The sequence below is a fragment of the Crocuta crocuta genome, unplaced genomic scaffold, assembly GCF_008692635.1.
Source record: "Crocuta crocuta isolate KB4526 unplaced genomic scaffold, BGI_CrCroc_1.0 scaffold462, whole genome shotgun sequence".
Lineage (NCBI taxonomy): Eukaryota > Metazoa > Chordata > Mammalia > Carnivora > Hyaenidae > Crocuta > Crocuta crocuta.
The window spans coordinates 471289-481191 of NW_027527437.1; the positions used below are offsets into that span (position 1 = coordinate 471289).

A 9903-nucleotide genomic window follows, 5' to 3' on the forward strand; every position below is an offset into this window, starting at 1 on the left:
TCTTTCCAGTTATGGAATTATTTGAATCATTGTCGTATTAAAATTCGGGTCTAATTTGGGGTGCCTGGGTGGCTTAGTCAGTTGGGCGTCCGACTTTCGCTTGGGTCATGATCTCGCGGTTCGTGGGTTCGAGCCCCGTGTCGGGCTCTGTGCTGGCTGCTGGCTCAGAGCCTGGAGCCTGTTTCAGTCTGTGACTCCCTCTCTCTCTCTGACCCTCCCCTGCTCACGCTGTGTCTCTCTCTCCTAGAGGTAAATAAAGCATTAAAAAATTAAAAAAAAAAATTCGGGTCTAATTTTAAAGTAGTTATCCCTTTTACTATTACAGTTTTGTATTTAAGTAGGATTTTATATATCTCAAGTAAAATGTTTTTTTTAAAGCATTCTGCACTTAGTCCCTTAAATAAAGCAATTTCAACATTACAGAAGTCTTATGTTAGCAAATTACAATACTATAAACAAATATGTGCATGGCAAAGACACAATAAAGTTAAATAAATGTTATCACTAGTTTTTCTAACAGACTTATTTTGGTCTATAAACACACAATGCATTCTAATTTCTGAATCTTTGCTCAAATTTTAAGTCTTATATTTACCTATCCAGTATGTACCTGTACCAAGTGAACTAGTGTAATAATTATCTTGATATTTCTATTTTTTTCCTGACTATGGACTTATTCAACAGAAAAGAATCTCCAACTTTCCTGAGGTGGCTGACCACATGCACTACCAATCTTCCTCTAAACTGGAATTCAGTTGATGACCTAGCCCACGCCCCAACTTTTGTGGAGGCCCCAGGGGGCACAGCACTTCCACTGTAGGTGTCTCTGTCAGCTTCCCCTCATGTGAGTCTTACAGGTCGCTCTCCCTCCAGACCTTTGAGCCATGGCCTGCCAGTCTTAGGACAGCTATGGCACAGAGTGACAGGCTCAGTCTCAGAGCAAGGTGGAGATAATCATGGAGACACTGAATACCCTCATTGGGAAGGTGTCAGTAGTAATGTCTTCAGGCAAACTGTTTACATAGCCTTGTGATTTGAGACACTGCAAAGCCTTCATAATGTGAAGACTGGGGACATTCTGGTCTCTCAGTCAAGGTGTTTAGGCGTGGGGACATCTTTTTTGGCCATCATCACTCTCTCCTTATGAACTCTTTCTTATGAAAATGAGTTCATAAATGGCAATTCAGTTCTTCTTGGACATCAACCTCTCAGCAGCTGTTATCTCCAGAGCCAGGGCTGGAAAGCTTATCGGATAGTTCAATGCAATAATTTGCCTCGATTTTTTAAGAATACATCAGTAAAATATTTAAAAATGGTTATACAAAATGTATTGTGCCAGGCACTTTTAGAATGTAATAGTGTGTGCATAACACCTGTTTAAGTAATAACAGTCTAAGACATTAAATAAATATAATTTGCAATGCAAATAACAAATACTTATAATTTTTAGGAGTTGATTATTTCATGCTAGAGGCAAGTAAGAAAGTGCATACTGAATAAACTAGTTATTAACAGTGAGTATAATTTGGAAAAGTGGTGATGACATGACATGCCAGGAAGACAGAACATAGGCACACTGGAGAGAGAGCATGATCAGAAATGACCCCTAGATCTATTTCTAGAACCCATAGCACCAATAGCAAAGGGCACAGGCTACTGATAATTTTTGTAGCATAGAATGCATTTAGTAAGAAGATGGAATTCAGTGCAATATGTACTTTGTATGATAGAGGATATGTTACGACTCATTCTTTCTTTGCTGGCTGCTATAGCTTGAATTATGCACCCCTCCCCCCAAAATAGTTATGTGGAAATCCTAACCCTGAGGAGCACAGATCATAAGCTTATTTGAAAATGGGCTCATTGTATATATAATCAATTAAATTAGAATGAGACCGTTCTAGTTAGGGCTGGCCCTAATCTAATATGACTAGTGTTCTTATAAGAAGATGGTCATGTGAAAAAAGACGCCTAAGAGGAATGCCATGTAGAAATAAAAACAGATTGGAATTATTTGGCTAAAAGCCAAAGAATTGCTGGCAACCATCAGAAGCTAGGAAGAGGCAACAAAGAATTGTCCTGCTGGTTTCATGGGAGCATGGACCTGCCGACACTTGATCTCAGGCTTCTGCACTCCAGAAGATAATGAATTCTCATTGTGTTAAAGCCACTCAATTTGTAATTTGTTGTGGCAGGCCTGGAAAATTAATACATTGGCTATACAATACCACACAATGGGCCAAAGTTTGGCAACAAATGTCCTTTGCATATGGCTGCAGGGACTACAAGAAATTAGAATTAATTTTTCTTAAAAAAAAATAATAACCCAAGGGGCACCTGCCTGGCTCAGTCAGTAGAGCATGTGACTTGATCTTGGGGTCATGAGTTCAAGCCCCAGGTTGGTTAGGGAGTCCTACGTAAAAAAAAAAATCAAAACAGAAGTAATTTTTCTTATTGGTTGGTCCCATTTAGTGCTCTTTTAATTAAATTCTACTTTGGGAAGTCAAGAGATGCAACTTGAGAAATCATTGAAGTGTTACATCATCATTCAAATGATACTGGTCAACTATAAGTAAATAACTTGTGTGCATTATACTATCTAAAATACCAGTACCTAAATATAAGTGTATGTTTGGATACACAGATAAAGATAAATTAGTATCTGAATTTAGGCTTTTTATGACATTGCGACAGAACAACCAAGAAAATACTGAAGTTGATTTATGGAGGGTAATTTTAATAACATTTTTATTAATAAGCACAGATATGTTTGTCCACATGTAAATATTCAGTTTAATTGCTACCCTCACAAATAAAATATAGTGGGACCATGAAACACAGATTTTAAAAAAAGGTCTACAACAATGGGTTACAAAAGAAGTCTTGGGAGAAACAGGACACAGATCTGTAAAACAAAGCACTAATTTTTTTAGATCACTTATCTTAAATAGAAAAAGAACGGAGTGAAAAGAAAATATCCATATTGTTGATGAATGTTTAGGACAAATCAAACCTTCACATTATCTCCAAAATTTTGTGTTAGTAAATATATATTTAAAATTGATTTTTAAATAACATAAACATTCATTAATATAAAGTGTATAAATCACTTAAATAGAAACCTTATGAAAATCTGAAGTATGGTAAAATTAAAAGTTTTAAAAATGACTTCAGAATGAAAGTAATAAAAATATATGTTGTATATACCATAACTTATTACAAAAGAATATTACTCAGCCTAATGAAAGAATAAACTCTTGCCATTTTGACAACACGGATGAACCTCAAGGATTTTATGCTAAGTGAAATAATTCAAAGAAATATTGTATGATGCCTTTTATAATGGTAATCTAAAATGAAAAAATGAATAATCTAACTTATCCCTAAAGAAACCAGAAAAAGAACAAATGGAGCCCAAAGTTAGTAGAACAAAGGGCTCCATTTCAGAATAGAAATAGACACTAAAAATGAAACAAAACAGATCAATGAAACAAGGAGCTGGTTCTTTGAAAAGATAAAATTAATAAACCCTTAGCCAGACTCATTAAGAAATAAGAGGACTAAAAATCAGAAATGAAAGAAGTCACAACTGACACCACAGAAATATGAATTAGGACACTGAAAAATTATATGCCAGTATTGGACAACTTAGAATAAATGGATAAATTTCTAAAAACATACCTTCTGAGACTAAATAAAAAATTTAAGAATCTGAACAGACTAATTACTAGTAACAAAGCTGAATCAGTAATGAAAATTCCCAGCAAAACTCCAAGACCAGATGGCTTTACAAGTAGCTTCTAGCAAACATTTAAGGAGTTAATACCTATCCATTTCAAACTATCCCAAAAATACAAGAGGAAAGAAAACATCCAGAGTCAGCTATATGGTCAGCATTACCCTGATATGAAAACCAAAGACACTACAAAAAAAAAAAGAGAACTACAGGCCAATATCCTTGATAAATATAGATGCAAAAATCCTCAACAAAATATTAGCAAATCACATTCAATGATACATTAGAAAAATCATATACCAAGTTCAAGTGGGATTTGACCCTGGGATACAAAGATGGTTTAATATCTTCCAAATCAATGTTAAACACTATATTAACAAAATGAATGATAAAAACCATATGATCATCTCATTAGATGCACAAAAGCATTGGGGCGCCTGGATGGCTTAGTCAGTTAAGCGTCGGACTTTCGNAGGGAATGTAGCTCAACATAATAAAAGCCATATATGACAACCAAAAGCTAATATACTCAGTGGTGAAAACAGATATTTTCCTCTAAGATCTGCACCAACAGACGGATGTATACTCTCATCACTTTTTTGCAATAGAGTCCTGAAGTCCTAGCTATAGCAATCAGACAAGAAATAAAAACTATCCAAATTGGTGTGGAAGAAGTAAAATTGTCACTATACACAGATGACATGATACTACAGAAAATCCTGAGACTCTAAAAAAAAAACTTAAATTAAATGAATTCAATAGTTTCAGAATATAAAACTAATATACAGAAATTTATTGCATTTCTATAAACGAATAATGAAGTAGCAAAAAGAATCTAAGAAAAACAATCCCCTTTATAATAGCATAAAAACAATACCTAAGAATAAATTTAACCAAGGAGGTGAAAGGCCTTTACTTTTAAAACTGTAAGACATTGATGAAAAGAAATTGATGATGACACAAATGGAATGATATATCATGATCATAGACTGGAAGACTATTGTTAAACTGTCCATACTACCCAAAGTAATCTACAGAGTGAATGTAATCCCTATTCAAATGTCAAAAGTATTTTTCACAGAACTACAAAAACATAATCCAAAAATGTATGGAACTACAGAAGATCCCTAATAGTCAAAATGATCTTAAGAAAAGCAAAGCTGGAGGTAATACAATTCCAGATTTCAAGCTATACTACAAAGCTGTAGTAATCAAAGCATTATGACACTGTCAAAAAGTAGACACATTGATCAATGGAACAAAACATAGAGCCCAGAAGTGAGCCCACACTTAGATGGTCAATTAATCTACAACAAAGGAGGAGAGAATATTCAAGGGAAGGAAAGATGGTCTCTTCAATAAATGGTCTCAAGAAAATGAAACAGCTACATGTAAATACATACATACATAAGAATCTGGACTACTTTCTTGGTAGATTAAAAATGGATTAAAGGCCTAAATGTAACTTGAAACCATAAAAAGAATAGACAGTAATCTTTTGAACATCACATCAATCTTAGCAACATTTTTCTAGATATATCTCCTCAAAGACAAAAACAAGAATAAAATATTGGGACTGCATCAAAATAAAAAGCTTTTGCACAACAAAGGAATCCATCAATAAAATGAAAAAAAAAAACCTACGGAGAGAAGATTTTTACAAATGATATAACTGTTAAAGGGTTAATACCCAAAATATAGAACTCAACACCAAAAAAATCTGATTGATAAATGGGCAGAAGACAGACATTTTTGCAAAAAAGACATAGATGGCCAATACATGTAAGGATGCTTAACACCACTAATCATCAGAGAAATGGTTATCAAAATCACAATAAGATACTATGTCAGAATTGCCAGTATCAAATAGACAAGAAATAAATGTTGGCAAGGATGTGGCGAAAAAAGAACCCTTGTACACTGTTGGTGGGAATGTTAATTGGTGCACTGCTATGAGAAACAGCGTTAAGTTTCCTCAAAAATTATTATTATTATTTTTTAAATGTTTATTTTTGAGAGAGACAGAGTGCAAGCAGGGGAGGGGCAGAAAGAGATGGAAACACGGAATCCAAATCAGGCTCCAGGCTCTGACCTGTCAGCACAGAGCCTGATGCAGGGCTTGAACTCATGAACTGTGAGATCATGACCTGAACCAAAGTCGGATGCTTAACCAACTGAGCCACCCAGGTGCCCCAAGTTTCCTCAAAAATTATTAATAGAAATATCTTAAGAATCAGTAATTCTACTGCTTGTTATTTATCCAAAGAAAACAAAAGCACTAATTTAAATGCAATATGTACCCCTATATTTATTTCAGCATTATTTATAATAGCCAAGATATGGCAGTAACCTAAGTGTTCATCAACAGATGAAGATGTGTTACACAAACACAATGGAATATTACTCAGCCATTGAGAATTAGAGCTTGCCAAACCATAAGACACTCTTAAATGCAAAGAAAAAACTGAGGGTTGATGTTGGGGGGTGGGGCAGAGGAGAGGCAAAAATAGGTGATGGGCATTGAGGACGGCACTTGTTAGGATGAGCACTGGGTGTTGTGTGTAATGAATCACAGGAATCTACCCCCTAAATCTGAGAGTACATTGTATACACTGTATGTTGGCCAATTTTAAAATATATTTAAGAAAAAAAGAATTAGATCTTGCCATTTGTGACAACATAGATGAACCTAGAGGGTATAATGGCTAAGTGAAATAAGTCAGACAAATTCCACATGATTTCACTTATATATGGAATCTAAAAACATAGATACAGGGAAAACTGGTGGTTGCCAGAGGAGAGAAGATGGCAGGAAGTGGGTAAAATAGGTGAAAGGCAGTAAGAGATATAAACCTGCAGCTATAAATAAACCACAGGGATGAAAAGTACAGCATCAAGGGTACAGTCAGTAATATTATAATAACTTTGGTGACAGATGGTAATCACACTATGATGAGCACTGCATAATGTATAGACTTTTTAAATCACTATGTTGTATACCTCAAAGTGATATAAATTATATGTCAACTATGCTCCAATAAACAAAAATAAAAGGCTAGGCATAAGAAAAACAAACAACAAAAATAACAAGCTCATAGATACAGAGAATAGATTGGTAGTTAACAGAGGTAGGGAGGTGGAGGGTGGGAATAATGAGTGAAGAAGGTCAAAAAGTAGTAAGAGAAATCTGTTCATTTAAGTAATTAAACACAAGCAAAGCTACAAAGGGAAAAATGAAAATATTTCCAGGAAGGTGTAAAGAGGAAGTGCAACTTTCCTATTTTGTTTGCTTTTCTATACTGGATAGGTTCTGGCATCATCTTCCATTATTCCACCAGCACCTGGATGACTATTTTACACATTGTTATTTTTTTTAATTTTTAAAATGTTTTTTTATTTATTTCTGAGAGAGAGACACACACACAGCTGTGAGCAGGGGAGAGTCAGAGAGAGAGAGGGAGATACAGAATCCGAAGCAGGCTGCAGGCTCTGAGCTGGCTGTCAGCACAGAGCCCGATGCGGGGCTCAAACCCACGAACTATGAGATCATGACCTGAGCCAAAGTCAGACACTTAACTGACTGAGCCACCCAAGAGCCCCTACACATTGTTATTTTTTGAGAGTAGATTCCAGAGGGGATAAACTATATTACATATAAATAACTTTACTATTGCACAGAAATATGGATACCATGGATTTTTTTTCTGTGAAGAAATTAAATATTATTCCTTCATTACATAATAAATAGATGACACTGTTACATGAATAAGTACTGCTTTTAATTTTAAGGAGATCAAAATCTAATCAGGGAAAACTACCTGGCTTTTCCTCTTGCTATGGTCTCTCAACCTACCCACCAGGGAATTCTTCTGTTAATTTCTGTATGATTTATATGGGCATCTGTGCCCTGTATTCATGTGCATATTTTATTATTTCATTTGTTATCATGATAGCCTTAGGGTTTAATATAGACTTTATTAGAAAGACGTCATTGTTGGCAAAGTATTATTTTAAGTCAATATCAAAATAGTTGTGTGTATATTTACAATCAAAATCACTGAGTTGAGGTATGAGCTGAACTGATGTTCAAGTTGGGTATCCATTTACTTAGGTACTGTATCTCCCACTTGATGCAATCAAGGTTTCTAATTACATGAAATTATTTAAGGTACATGGCCATATGTGTTTAAATTTCTACTTAATTTTCATAACGTTTTTTTAAAACTCTGTAACTGTCTTTATGTTTTCCCTATTCTTTAGTGACTCACTAACACAGTGGTTCCCACACTGTCACTCCAAGCAGAGATGTAATGGCATGACCTCTATTAATTGCTACTGATTTTCCTTGTCTCGATAACTCTAGGGTGGAAGTAAAGGAAGCACTGTCTATAATCATTTGATAAATGACTTCTGTTTTTGAGAATGCCTCTGCACAACACTGAAGATCCTGTAAGAGACTGTTATGGTACATTGTTCCCTTGCTATCATTTTCAATAGCCTAAAATTATAGTATTAAGAGAGATCCTAGGATGCAGAATACATTTTTCAGCCACTGAATTGTATGCCACATCACTTGTCTGCTTAATGAGAAACAGGTGGCTCATTTTCAATTGCTACCATTTATTCCTTTTACATAAACTTGTTTTCTTTACTTTCATGGTTCTTTAATTTGCTTGTTATATTATTACTCTGAAGGTAAAACTAGAAATTCCAAGAATGGTTGGTATGAATTGCCTTGTTGTACATCTGTAACAAAGTGTTCTCAATGCCACAGAAAGTTTCATAAGAATAAATAGAAATGAGTAGGAAAAGTGGAAAAAATGAATTTCTAAGACACTAAGGTGAAACTTAAACAGGGGAAACTAATTTCACATATTTATTTTAATCTGAAAGTAGAAAAATAATTCAGAACTAATTCTTGATTCAATTTATCACAAATTGATATGTTATCATGCTAACTATATTACAAGCACATCTAGGAAATTAAAATATGCAATGCCCACATAAAAATAAACTAAAATTTTAAAATACCTACTTTAACATGATTAATTAAGCACTATCAATTTCAGGGTGGAATTTATTTTAATGTATGGAATATCCCATAAATCAATCATGAAGGCTTTCAAAAAGAATAAGCAAAATAAAGTATATTAATTGCAGAAGTTGTTTGGCTGATAATAATGTAACATGCAAATTAAGTTAAGGCCAAAAGTCACATTATAGGCAAATGAATTGCTTAACCTGAAACAAGATTGATTTTTCTTTTACTTTCATCAATAGCTTTTACCTTCCTTGAGATTAGGCTGTATCTTAACATATTTCTGCATTACAAATGACTTTCATTTATCTGAGCAAACTATTATCAGCTCCCTCCTGTGCTAGGAATACAGGAATAAAAATAAATCAGTATCCATCAAAGGTCTCACTTATTCAACAAAAGAGATTCACATTAATTTTTTAAAATATTTATTGTTAATTATGATGACCTTCATTTCATTAAAAAGTTCTTAAAAGATTTTAGATCAAATTTTACTTACTGCAAGAAAGAAGTTTATACTTATTGCAAATTTTTCATAATTGCTTCAGAAATAATTTTAAGCAAAGATCAACTTTGGAGCAAGTTTTACTTTGTTTTTATTTAATTCTAGTTTTTCTTAATCTTTGTCATCTTGAACTAGTTATACAATTATAGATCTCAGTTTGTCTTCCAAAAATGAGGGTAATAACAATGATCTCAAGGACTATGGGATGCATCTCGGTAAAATCCAGGAGAATTGCATCTTACATAGAATTTGGGTTCTAATGTTAGTCCTTATGAAAAAAAATCTAATAAAACCTACTTTTAGGAATAAAACCCTTAAATTTTTCATAAGAATATATATGGTGTTGGGTATATAATCCTTGTACAGGAATACAATATCCGTCTGTACTCTTATTTGTTTTTTTTAATTCTTTTAATGTTTACTTATTTGGGGGAAAGAAAGAGACAGCAGGAATGGGGGGGGTGGGGGAGAGCTGGAGAGAAAGGGAGACCCAGAATGTGAAGCAGGCTCCAGGCTCTGAGCTGTTGTCACGGAGCCCAATGCAGGGCTCAAACTTATGAACCTCATGACCCGAACTGAAGTCGGATGCTTAACCAACTAAGCCACCCAGGCACCCCCCCCCCC

The 9903-nt window shown here is 34.4% G+C and overlaps 1 pseudogene; it reads right to left on the reverse strand.

The window, feature by feature from the left end:
* Window positions 1-673: 673 nt before the first annotated feature.
* LOC144228100 (small ribosomal subunit protein eS10 pseudogene) lies at window positions 674-1201 on the reverse strand (annotated as a pseudogene).
* Between the last annotated feature and the right edge of the window lie 8702 nt (window positions 1202-9903).